Source organism: Bos taurus, chromosome 26 (assembly GCF_002263795.3).
Source record: "Bos taurus isolate L1 Dominette 01449 registration number 42190680 breed Hereford chromosome 26, ARS-UCD2.0, whole genome shotgun sequence".
NCBI lineage: Eukaryota > Metazoa > Chordata > Mammalia > Artiodactyla > Bovidae > Bos > Bos taurus.
In genome coordinates, this window is record NC_037353.1 from 25559076 (window position 1) to 25572418 (window position 13343).

General features: G+C 55.5%; 2 protein-coding genes and 1 pseudogene across 2 annotated transcripts in view; 1 reads left to right on the forward strand and 2 right to left on the reverse strand.

The window, feature by feature from the left end:
* SORCS3 (sortilin related VPS10 domain containing receptor 3) overlaps positions 1-13343 on the forward strand; it is a 979390-nt gene that overhangs the window by 355953 nt on the left and 610094 nt on the right. The window lies entirely within an intron of this gene.
* LOC101905453 (scavenger receptor cysteine-rich domain-containing protein SCART1) overlaps positions 1-13343 on the reverse strand; it is an 84187-nt gene that overhangs the window by 61060 nt on the left and 9784 nt on the right. The gene's annotated exons all lie outside the window — the stretch shown is intronic.
* On the reverse strand, positions 1964-2907 carry OR6F3P (olfactory receptor family 6 subfamily F member 3, pseudogene; annotated as a pseudogene).

Below are 13343 nucleotides of genomic sequence, written 5' to 3' on the forward strand. Positions count from 1 at the left end.
TGGAGACGAGGAGGGCCGGAGCAGAACGGATCTCGCAGGGAAGGGTGCCAATCTAACTTGGGGTGTTCCGAACTTATCCCATCAGCTTAACAAACATGGGAACCGATTACATTACAGTTCAGTCGCTCAGTCGTGTCCAACTCTTTGCAACCCCATGAATCGCGGCACACTTTAATTCATTATTTGTAAAATAACTTCACAAAGCACAAAGACTACAGAAGCATCATTACCCACAGATGACAGACAAATGTGTCCTTCTGCTCTGGCCTCCGGGGAAGGGGCCTCCAGGAACCCTGACTTTTCTGCAGTGAGAGAGGTTCTTCAGCTGGGCAGACGCCACCCACTCCTGCAGGGACCCTCCTGCTGTGGGCCTGGGTCACAGCAAGGAGAAGCCATCGGAGCCCTCCCCCCCACCGCCTGCACTTCCTTCTAGGGGGAGACCAGATGGTGAACAAGTAAAGAGGGGCAGGGGCACCGATCGGCACCCTCAGGTGAGGTGGGTGGCCAGGAGCAGTTTTAAGTGGGTGGAGGGTCTTCAATGAGCTCCAGAGGTCATGCTCCAGCGGAGGCTGAGGGGTCAGAAGACCCACCAGAAAGCCCAGGCCCGGTGCACTCCAGCTGCGGGGGCTCCAGCACCCCCAGAGGCCCCCGAGCACACCAGCAGCACCAGGCAGGCCTGGGGTGCCCTGCACAGTGGCCCTGGGCCCATGCCCATCCCTGAGAGACAGCTGTGCAGCCCTTGGCCCTGGGCAGCTCAGGGCTGGGGCTCCCTCACTCTCCACCCAGCTGGCAGGAATCCAGCCCTCTCAGGGGCCCTGAGGCTGGACGACCAGGGTGGACACTGGTGGAGGGCACCAGTGCATCATGCGTGTGTGTGTGTGAGTGTGTGTGTAAGTGTGTGTGTGTGAGAGAGTGTGTGTGTGTCTGTGTGTGTTTGAGTTTGTGAGAGTGTGTGTGTGTGAGTGTGTGTTGTCACTTCAGTTGTGTCCAACTCTGTGACCCCATGGGCTGCAGCCCACCAGGCTCCTCTGCCCATAGGATTTCCCAGGCATGAATACTGGAGTGGGTTGCCATTTTCTTCTGCAGGGGATCTTCCCAACCCAGGGATCTAACCCGCATCTCTTACGTCTCCCGCATTGCCAGCCAGGTCCTTTACCGCTAGAGCCACCTGGGGAGCCCAGTCCATCACGCTGCCTGAATGAAAAGAAACAATAGCCTCCCTGTCAGGCCCTATTTTCAGCACTGGAGACACACCAACTCCTTTAGTACTCAAAGGGCTCCGTGGGATCACACTCTCACAATCCCCACATAGTGATGAAGACACAGAGGTTCAGAGTGGCCACATGACCTGCATAAGTCACGCTGACAGACAGTTGCATCCAGACTCCCAGCTTCAGAGTCAGCTTTAATTCCACGCATGCTCCCAGGATACATCCTGATGAGCTGCCAGGCCAGACCAGGCCCCTCACTGAGCCTCTGGGCCCCCGAGGATCTTGTGCAGCTTATCCACTCAGAGGCCTCACCAAGCCCCCTCCGTCTGAGGCCCGCAGTTTCCACCACCTGGCCCCCAGGAGGGTGTGAGACCTGGTGGTGTGCTCTGAGGCTCCCCAAAGTGAGGCACACCCGCACACTGACCCAAACATCCCCCACAGGCTGCCAGGCTTCCGCAGAGATTTGCACCCTGTTTCTCTGGGTTCTCCCCTTCCTGGACAACCTTCCCAGCCTCCACTGAGGGACAGCTCACCGGCTGCAGGCATTAGCAGCAGAGAGAAATCCAAAGTGCGAGACGGCCCGCTCCTTCCTGACAAGGGCCGTCAGCCCCAAGGCCCAGACCAAGCAGGGGCTCAAGCCCCAGAGGAGCTCCTGAGGCCGGGGTGGGCGCTGCCTCCCTGGCATGCCCAAGGGCCCTACACACGGTGAGATCAGGGTGCCATTTCCAGGGTAGAGAGGCCCCAGGGCCTCATGTCCGCCACACCCCCTTCCGCAGAGCCTCCTTGACATCCTCGTTCCTCAAGGCGTAGATGAAGGGGTTCAGCACCGGGGTGACGGTGGTGCTGAGCACGGCGACAGCCTTGGTCAGTCCAGCGAGCTCTCCACCAAGGTCCTCACGTGCAGGAAGACAGTTGGGCCATACCAGATGAGGACCACCGCGAGGTGGGAGGAGCAGGCGGAGAAGGCCCGGGGCCGGCCCTGCAGCGAGGGCGTCCTGACGACGGTGACCACGATGTGGGCGTAGGAGACCAGCGTGATGACGCCCAGCGTGATGACATGACAGACCAGCGTGATGACGCCCAGCGTGGTGACGTCGTAGACCAGCATGATGACGCGAAAGCCCAGGATGACGCAGAAGGCAGCACGATCCAGGGCGGGATGTCCCAGAAGTGGTTGAGGACCCGTGAGCCACAGAAAAAAGGCGGCTGATGAGGGCCGTGGGCACGATGATGGCCGAGAAGCCGCAGAGCCAGGAGCCCAGGGCCAGGTGGCCAGAGAACCCGGGCGTCATGAAGCTGCCGTAGCGCAGCGGCAGGCAGACGGCTAGGTAGCAGTCGTAGGCCATGGCGGCCAGCAGGAAGTCCTCGGTGCAGCCCAGAGAGAAGACGAAGTGCATCTGCACAGCGCAGCCTGAGAAGGAGATGGCTCCGCTGCGTGAGGTAAAGACGGCCAGCGTCTTGGGCATGCAGGCCGTGGTGAACCAGATCTCCAGGAAGGAGAGGTTGCAGAGGAAAAAGTATATGGGCGTCTGCAGGCGCCGGTGTGCCCCGACCAGCGAGAGGATGGCCAGGTTCCCGGCCACCGTGAGCACGTACGTGAGCAGGAAGAGCTCCACGTGGAGGCCCCGGGCCCCGGGAAGCCCAGCAAGATGAACGGGCCCCCAGCGGACAGGTTCTGGCTGCGGCCCCAGGCCATGACACCCATCAGGACACAGGCCCCGTGAGGCCAGCAAGAGGGACCGGCAGCCAGAAGCCCTCCGGGGGGCTTTGGAGAAGAGGCCCCCTCCCCGCTCTCTGGCTCTACTCACGTTGCCCTCTAACCCCAGGGCCCCAGACCGGCCTGGGACAGTGGACGGGAAGCACCCGCTGCAGCGGAGCAGCCCAGAGCGCTGCGTGGACTCGGGTCCGGCCGTTTGTCACCTGCTGGCCGAGGAGGATCTTGGTCTAGATCCCTTCCTTGGGGCTGTCCTTATTCTAGACTCCTCGTGGGGTTGGGGGGCATTTCCTTATTCTAGAGCTTTTCACAAATGAAATTACGTATGGCCCAATTTGGGACATTTTTATCCAACAAAGCAGATTGATTCCTAGTAAAGCATTCCTATCGCGATGTGCCATGAAACCGCCCCATCCCCGAGGATGACCACCTCAGAGGCACCCCGGGGGAGCTGCTCTACCCACCAGACGGGGAAAGCCAGGAGGCAGATGGCTGCCACCAGCGCTGCTCTGGCCGCAGCCGAGGTCGCTGGGTGGGGCAGGAGACCCACTGGAGAAGCTCTCAGTCCCTCGGTGCCGCCCACCGCTTCTCGGAACCCTTCGTGGGTTTCGACCGCACCGACAAGAACCCAGAGTCCAGAACCGGCGGCCTCCGCACGGCAGGCAGGGCGGGGCAGGTTGCGGTCCACGCGTCCACGTGCTGGACCCCTGGGCACGGGGCTCCCGAGGTGGTGCCCACCGTCCTTGCCCCTGCGCGTCACACACTTGCCCCGCACACACGTGGGCACCGCGTACTCTCAGAAGCCTGGTCCTGGACCAGCTTTCTGCTCCTGGAGCACTGGAGTTCCTGGAGCACTAGTCTCGTTCCTGATGGACTTGGGGTCCCTTGGTGTTTCACAGTGACTGCCCTGCTCACACCAGAGTCTGGGCATAGATCAGGAACCGGTCTAGGAGTCCTGCCCAAGTCCCCTTTTAATAACCTTTAAATAACCCCTTGGAGTTGAGCAGGGAAAGGGCGTCCACCCCAGCCACCTTATAAATAGCAGGTTCTGGCTCCCTGCTCTCTGTCTACTGTCACTGGTGACCTGGGCAGGAAGGCGCTCACTGCCTCTGTTCTGGGATCTGAGAGCAAGAAACCCTGTGCCACAGCCCTGACACGCTTGGCTGTGACCCGCTCCCAGCCCCACAGTGAAGCCAGGGCAGCTGACCTTAATCAGAGCCCAGCAAGATGGCCCACATTCCAGACACATCCAGAGATATGCCCTAGAGCCCTGTGGTGGTGTCCAGACAAAAGCAAACCTCAGAGGCTCTGCATCTGTGTGGACGAGGCCGGCACACCCACCAGGTCCCAGGAGGGGACCCCTTGGGCCATGTCCTGGCAAGACAGCGACCCCATCCCAGACGCCAACTCCTGGGGGCCAGAGTGCTCCTTGCGGCTGTCTGCTGGACCCCTGGGTGGGCACAGACCCCTGTGGGCTGCAGCGGGGCCTGTACCCCCTGCACTGCTCACAAGCCCAGGCCCCGCAACCCGCAGGGAGCACAGAACTGCACAGAATTGGCAAGCCTGCCCTGCCTGGAGCTCTAAGAATCCTCCAGCCTGAATTTCTGAATGTCCCATGACTTGTGGGTGGCTACTGCTGTGCCCTGGAGGTGAAGACACAGGGCTGCTCTCCCGTGTGTGCACATGCGCACATGCGTGTGTGTGTGTGCCTGGGAGTGTGCGTGCACACAGTGAGGACACCCAGAGCCTTCAGAGTCCGCCTCGTTTCAAGGGTCTCCTGAAGCTGAGAAGGTGGGACTAAGTGAGAGTCTCACTCTGAGTCCACCACGGGGGAGGGGGACTAAATGGGGGCCGCACTATGAGCCCACCATGGGGAAGGGGGGTGTCTCCCTGCAGATCAGCTCATGGGGACATGGCATGATGAGGGGTCACTCACCTGGGGTCTGAGCAGGCTCCAGGACACATCCCCCTGAAGCCACCTGGAGACCAGAAGGCTGAGCATGGGCCCCCGAGAACTTTCCAGGTGGGGCCATGCCCGTGGGGGCTGCCTCTTGCTGGCTGAAGACCCCCTGTTGGCTGAGCCACCTGCCTCTGCTGCCCACCTCCTCTGTAGATGTGGCCAGAGGAATGGGGTCACAGGCTACTCTGGGCCCCCAGGGAGCAGCCAAACCATTCATGCTGCCCCAGTAGGTTCACGGCAGTGGCCAGAAGGAGATCTCAGGTGCTAGGGAAGGTGCCCTGGCCTGCCACCCACACTGGACGCTCACACCCCTGACTCTGGTCACTCAGGGTGGCCAGCACTGGCTCAGCCTTGGGGGAAGGAAGCAGAGGCGCCCCTGCCATCGTGCTGCTCCTCAGGCTGCCGGACTCGACTCATCGCAGCCGCAGGCACCTGCCGCCCCAGCTCTTCCAGGGCAGCATCTCCCCTGCACCCCGCTGGGCATCAGCAGGGCCGCTGGTACTCTGGCACACGGCCCAGGAAGCAGAGGCACCCGGGTGAGAAGGGTGTCCTCCTGCCACCACCAGCAGGGAGAGCCAAGCCCAGAGGCAGCCCTCTCGCTCTCAGATGCTTCTGCCCTCCCTCTGGCCTCCCTGGGGCTCAGGCCTGCAAGGACCCTCTTGCCAATTACTCAGGAGCAAGATCCTGGCCCCGGGCGCTGGGGCGGCCTGGGAGTGGTCCACGGGGCTCTGGGGGGGCCTGGGGGTGGTCCCCGGTGGCACCCAGTGTCCTGAGGGGCCTCCTGCCCTTGGGGTCCTCCTGGGAGCCGCTTCCTGCCTGGAGCCCCACCGTGTCTGCTGCAGGGCCAGCACCCTGAGGGGCACAGTAGACCCTGGTGCTCTTGGCAGATGCTCGGTATCTCAGTTTCCTCTCTGGAAATGGGTGAGGACACCCCACAGTTTGATAGGCAACCCACAGGCAGCCCCACCTCCACCACTGCCCAAGCCTTCCAGGAAGAGCCGCTCCAACAAGACCCCAGCTGGAGACTGCTTCATGCTCCCCAAGGCAGGGACCCCAGCCCAGCGAGGACAGGAGGAAGCTGTGGCTGGAAGGAGGAGCCGCCGGGGACCAGGCGGGAGAGCCCACCCTGGGGCTCTGCGAGCACGTGCGGGGTGCACCTGGGGTGTGTGGGGTCGGCCACAGGCAGGCTGTGTGCTGTTAGTCACCAGGGGCCTGAGCCCCAGAGGCGGGGACACCGCTTCCAGGGGCAGTGTGCTCCCACCCCCAGTATGCCCCCCTGCCGTCGGCACCTGGCAGGTGGGCAGCAGCCAGAGGGGCTCTGATGGGACCACTGACCTCAGCCACCCATGCTCAGCCTCAAGTGTCATCCGCCCTGGGGACTCCAGCAGCACCGTGTCTGTCACACAGATGTCTGTCTGTCCCTAATTGGAAGCTCATTAAAAGCTGGCAGCAGGCTCCCCGGGTGGGAGCGTGGCCTCGTCAACTGGCACCATGCAGGGCTGCCACCTTGTCTAACAGAACAAGAGGGCCACTTTCTGTTTGCTTCAATAAACCAAACTTTCCCCAAGCCTACCCAACTCGAGGAGTTTGGAAGGTGCAGAAGAAAGGCTTCTCAAAGCACAGGTGAGTGTGAAGATGAGGTGTGTCACGCGTGCCCACCCTTGTGTTTTTGTTTTCCCCCGTCCACTTTCAGGGCTCATGTTAGAGAAACACTGCTGAATTCTCATTCTTTCTTTTTTTTTTTTTTTTTAAATTGAGGTATATGGTTGACAAACAAAGCAGCCGTACATGTGTGACGGACACATCTTGATGAGTCTGGAGATGACCGTCCACCTGTGAAACATTCCCCATTGCCTCTAAAAGTCCCCGCACTGTTTGTGTGATGAAACATTCGACATAAGATGCACCTCCTGCGTCACAACTTACACCACACACGGCCCACGTTTCGTGAGCTCACTGCCCTCTCTTCCCTCAACTACTCCAGGTCCGAAGATCGGACTTCCCATTCCTCTTATTGTAACTAAAGCCCTTGGAAACACACGTCGACCAGAAGTATTTGCCTATATTTCTGCATAACTTCCTTATGATGAAGTGTACTTCAAATCCATAATCTGCACTGACAAGGCCACTCAAGAGGTGACAAGGCCCAGCAGGGTTATCTCCAGAAAGGCCGCCCCTGACGCTGGGCTGGGTGCCCCCAGGTCCTCTGCAGGTCTGGCCCCCACTGTGGTCTGGTGAGCAGCGCCGCCTTCTCCATGATGGGGCCCTGGTGTGTCCCAGCGGCCCCTGCACTGGGAGTGAATGTGAGGCGGTGCGGAAGAAGCTGAGGGCCCGTGAGCGTGTCTCATCCTAGTGGCCTGTAATAATGCAGCATGTCCTGCAGCAGCGTGTTTAGAAGAAGAAAAGTGAGAGCGCTGACTGAGGGTTAGAATGGGGCTTGTCCTGACCGCGTTCCGCTGCGTCGCTGACGTGACGGCAATCGGACGCCACGCGGGCACCGGGAGACACGTGGCCTCTCACGGTGTCAGAGCCCGGTCTGGGGTCTGGACCTCTCACCCAGTGAGGGTGGAGGGGGTGGCCATGGTTAGTAAGGAGCCGAGAGAGGAGGAGTTTGTGCAGACACTCTGCTTTTGTGGGGGGAGGGGTCTGCCAGTCTGGTTGGAACCCTGGAGTGGGGGGCAGGGAGAGCCTTGGAGCAGGGAGCTGGGGGGAGGAGTGGCCTTGAGTTCACCAGGGAAGGGAGGTGGCAGCTCTTCTGGGCTGATGTACCCCCGGGGGGCACCAGAACCCCCAAGAAGACACCCCAGGACATCCTGGGGACGCATCAGGGTCCATAGAGGAGCCTGGGAAGACCAGGAAGGGGCCCAAGGGCCCCAACCCACTGCCAGACCCAAAAGCAGCACAAAGCTGGCTCCCAGGTGCCCCCGCAACATGTCCCCACCCCTCACTGCACCCTGAACTGAGGAAGAAGAAATCAGGTCATGCGTGAGGTTCCTGTGGCTGCTGCAAAAAACTGCCACTGAGCGTGGTCTAGAGGCGGAGCAGCGGCAAAGAGACCGCCTGCCCGTGCGGGAGGTGCAGGAGACGTGCGCTCCATCCCCGGGTCCGGAAGAGCCCTGCAGGAGGGCATGGCGACCCATGCCAGTATTCTTGCCTGGAGAGTCCCATGGACAGAGGAGCCTGGAGGGCTACAGTCCATGGGGTCGCAAAGAGTCAGACACGCTGAAGTGACTTAGCACACGTATACCCGCAAGTGGACGAGAACAACACAAATTTGTTTTCTTACGCTCTACACCTTAGACGTTCCAGGCAGGTCTCTCTGGGCTAAATTCCAGGGACCAGAATATCTGGTTCCTTCTGGAGGCTCTGGGGGAGAGTGCTTTCCTCACCTCTTCCCTGAAGGCCGCTGCATTCCTGGGCTTGTGGCCCCTCCTCCTTTCCAAAGCCAGTCCGTCAGCATCTCACTGACACTCTCCTATGGTCGTGTCTCCCCCAGCCCCCTTCCACCTTTAAGGGCCCTGTGATGACACAGAGCCCACTCGGGCCGTCCAGGGACTCCCGGCTCCAGCTGCCCTCGTCCGAGTGCCGCAGCACTCTCACAGGTTCCGGGAGGACGATGTGGACGCTGTCGGGGAGGGGGTGCGCTTCTGTGCTGACCACAGAACGCCCACCTGCCCCACACCCCCCGTGGCTGTCCTGTCCAGACAGTCTGCCTCCCAGGACAGTCTGCTCTGCAGCCCAAAGTGACAGGAGGCCGCCCCTTACCTGACAGTCGTCTGCAAAGTCAGCGATTTGGAAACGTCTCCGTCTGAATGCATTTTAAGGAACAGTTGGAGACAAAGGACAGCCATGTTTTACTTGTGACAGGCAGTTGTAATGAAAATCTTTATCTTTCAGCAGTCATCCAAAAAATAATTCTGCATCATAATTGCTATTACGTGTTTCCACATTACTGTATGATCATTGGTTTTATTTTTCAAAGTGATACATAAGTTTATGCTTTTTAGGGAATTTTAACTGCAAAGAAGTATATGCAAAAAAAAAAAAAAAGAAGTATATACAGAGTCTAAGTCCCACTGTACCCCCAGACGTCACTGCTTAAGATAGTCTCGTGAGGAACTCGCCTGACATTCTTCATGGATGTTTTGTTTTATCACGATGTGCTCACACCGCCTAGGACATGCTTCCAGGCCCTGCTCGTGACTTGCCTCTGTCTGCATCCCTGCCCAGGCAAGCGCCCTCCACCTGGATCCCATCATCGGGTGTGGGGGCTGCTTCCAATTTGTCTGATTGCAAACGTGAAGTCCTGTGTGTGTCTCCTTGTAAAGTCATGTAAGACATGGATTCCCGGGTCAAAAATAATGATGCCACCACCTGCCCTTTTAAAGATTCTGCAGCACAGCATTTCTTTCCAATGCTGACATCCTGGTAAAGCTGATGGATAAACCACATTTCAGTCAAGCCCCTGTTCTGTCAGACTCATTCTCCTTCTCTAAGAGGAGTCACTGCTGAGTGCGCAGTGTGAGAGCAAAGCGCGACTCAGCGGGAGGGGCAACAGGGGCGGGGGAGGTGGCAGTCGCCTGTGACAGGTGTGCCCACCCCTGGAGGTGCTGGAAAGTAGATAAAACTGGAAAGTGGCTGTTAAAAAGATGCCAGAAATAATGTCACTCACCAGACACATGAACTTTAGATAGAACTTCCTCCATGGAAATGGAAAGTCCCTGAATGTGCCCTGAAGAGGCAAAATGTGAAAACACACAATAGAAGTTTTAAACTCAAAGGTGCTGAAACCATATGTAACTTGTGATAATATTGCTTTTAGCTGTGTCTTTTAGGTTATTAATCATTGGGAATATTGATCACTAGAGTAACTGGTATGAATCTAGTGTGGGCAGATATCATCCACGTGAGTATGTTTATGTATGTGCTTCAGCTTTAGTTTAGTTTGGGGGAAATTCGTTTTAAGTGAAGTAATCTATGGTGCATTGGGGCAGACCTGCACGTGTGTGAGACGGTCCATCCGTAACCGTGTCTGGTCCAACCCACCCCGACTGCAGATGGTGTGCATGTGTCGTGACTGCCCCCACACGGCGCTTGAGTCACAGGTGTGAGTGTCTGTGTGTGGCAGTGCGTGTGCACATCTCACAGCATCAGTCGTCGGGATCTGCCCTCTCCCTGGCCACTCAGGGCCCCGCCAGGAAAACCCTCTCAGCAGGCAGAGTGACGCTGTCCGTGGTGCTGGCCACTCTGCTAACCAGCGCTGACCGAGCACCTCCCAGCCACCTTCGAGGCCCCATGGCCCCCTCAGGGCCCAGGACAACCAGGCTTCCATCTCGCCTCAGGGTACACCTGGGCTCCTGTGGGTTGGCTCACACCTGGGAACCCACATATGGTTGTCCCACACCCAGATTCCTCCTCAGTTTCTGAGCCTGGTTCTGACAGAACCAAACTCTGGTCCAGCCCCATCTTACTCTGCTGATCTTCTGCCTGAAAACCTCAAAAAATATGAACCTCATTCTGTGACCTCCAGCTGCCTAAAGCCAGACGTCTCCCTCAAGATGCTGTGTGGCTTAGCAAGCAATGGCCAGAGGTGAGGAGGCTGGGTTTCTTCCAGACTGGGTGGTCCTGGGCCTCCCCTCCCTGAGCCCAGCCTCTCCCCTGGGACTTCCAGGTAGGGATGGGGAGGAAGGGACAGAGGGAGAAGGACAGGAGGGAGGCCCATTGCCTTTATGGACAGCAGTGTATTAAAGACAAAATCTGGGGTCAGGCAGGCTCCAGCTGTGGAGAAGATGGAGCCTGGAAACTGCAAGTTTTACAAAGAAGTGAAAGACTCGAAACAGAAACTGACTAGACTCAGCACAAAAGATGTGCCCGGGCATAGAGGGTGTCCACGCCTTAACTACCTGGGCATGGAGGGCGTCACACCTCAGCTACCTGGGCATGGAGGGCGTCCGCGCCTCAGCTACCTGGGCATGGAGGGCGTCCGCGCCTTAACTACTCATTCACAAGTATGATTCAAACACAGAACCTGAGAAACACAGTCAGGCATTCAGAGAATGTTACGCAGAACAGAGGCAGCTGCGCAGATAACAGAGAACAGAAAGCACTCTTCAAATACTAGAAAACTGATGTGGGATGAGTGCCTACCTCCAACCATGCTCAACGATAAAGTCCAGATACAAAATTTTGTGAAAGATGGAAATCTTTGAAAATGAAAACACAGCATGCCAGTTTATGGGACGTACGGAAGCAGTGTGACTAAAGGGAAGTACACAGGAGTGAACACCTACATTTTTAACAGAAGAAAAATCTCAAACCAATAAAATTAAAACACTAAGGAACCAGAAAAAGAAGAGCAAACCTAACTCAAAGTCAGTGGAAAGGAGAAAATAACGAACCTCAAGGTGGTAAGTGAAACAGAGAGCAGAGAACAACAGAGAGAATTGATAAAACCAGAAGTCAGTTCTCAAAATCAGCAAAGTCAACAAACCTTTAAACCTTTCCCTAAGGGGACAGCAGATGCCGCCAACTCAATAAGAAATGGGTGTGGCGACATCACTGCTGACTCCACAGAGCAAACAGGAAGCAGGGGGCACTGTGAGCAGTGCTGTGCCAGGGGGCAGAGGACCTAGAAGACAGGGGCAGGTTCCTGGACACACAGATGCCAACCCCGACTCAAAAAGAAATACAAAAGTTGAACAGACCTACATTAGGTACAGAAATTGAATCGGTAACTCCTCCTCCCAACAGAGGAAAGCCCAGGACTAGGTAGATGGCTTCACCAAGTCTGCCAGACGGCTACCGAGGAATCAACACCAGCCCTTCTCAAAATTCTCCAAAAAACAGAAAGGGGGGACACTTCCTAATGTGTTCTGGGAGGCCAGCATGACCATGATAAGACGGTCAGACAAAAACACCACAAGAAAACTCCACACCAATACCTACAAATACAGATGCAAAATCCTCAACTCAATACAAGAAAACCAAATCCAATGGCATATTAAAAGGTTACGCACTGCGACCAGCGGGATTTGACCTTGCATCCCAGGAATGCAAGGATGATTCAATATAAAAATCAATATTTATACCACATTAATAGAATGAAGGGGTGAGGACACATAATCAACTCAATGCAGGAAAATATTTGACAAGATTCAACATCTTTTCATGATAAAAATACTCAGAAAACTAGTGATGGAAAAGACCTTCATCAACATGATAAAGGACACTTACACCCACAGCTGACATCAGCACTGCCAGGAGACGCTGCGAGGGCCAAGGGGGTGAGACAGCAGCGCTCCCCCCAGAGCAACGGGGCAAGTAAACAGAGAGAGGCGCCCGACCCGGAAGGAGGAGCTGACAGTACCCTTGTCTCCAGACAGCCAGACTCGTTATCAGAAAATCCCAGAGTCTATACCCCAACACTTACCACGATTAATAAAGAAATTCAGCAAAGTTTCAGAGTGAAAAATCAACATGCAGAATCGGCTGTGTTCCTGAAACAGCAATGACCAATTCAAAGTGGAAATTAGGAAAACAATTCCATTTGTAACAGCATCCAAAAGAATAAAATATCTAGAAATAAATTTAACCAGGGAGGGAAAGGCTCACTGAAGACTGCAAAACACTGTGGGAAAACTAACGGAAACCTGAATAAATGGAAAAACAGCCTATGTTCACGGGTTAAGTGACTTAATATTGTTAACATAGCAACACTGCATCAGGTGAGCTATAGACTCAGTGAAACACCTATCAAAATCTTAACGGCCTTTCTTTCAAAATTGGAAAAACTGATTCTAAATTAATATGGAATAGCAAGGGGCCCCAAAAGCCAAGACAACCTTGAAAAAGAACAAAATTATATGACTCACTTTCTGATTTCAAAACTTACAAAGCTATTACCCAAAACTCTGGGATTCACATAAGACAGACTATAGACCAATAGAATAGGCTTGATAGTTGAGAAGTAAACCCATACATCTATGGTCAATTGATTTTTGACAAGGGTACCAAGACCACTCAATGAGGAAAGAGTAGCCTCTCAACAAATCTCCATCTGCAGGAGAATGCAGTCCAACTCCCACCTCTCACAAGATACAAAAATGAACTCAAAATGGATCAAGAATGAAAATAGGAGAGTTAAAACTATAAAACCCTCAAAAGAAAACATACAAGTAAATCTTTAGGACCTTGGATTTGGCAAAGGATTCTTAGATAAAACACGAAAAGCAAGAACAACAAAAGAAAAGACAGATGAACTGGAATTCACAAAGATCAAGAGCTTTGTGCACCAAAGAACACTATCAAGAAAGCTAAACATACAAAACGGGATAAACATTGCAAGTCATATGTCTAATAGGGGCCTTGTATGTAAACTACATAAAAAACTCTTACAACTCAAAAACTAAAAGACAAACAACCCAATCCAAAATGAGCCAGGACTTGAATAGACATTTCT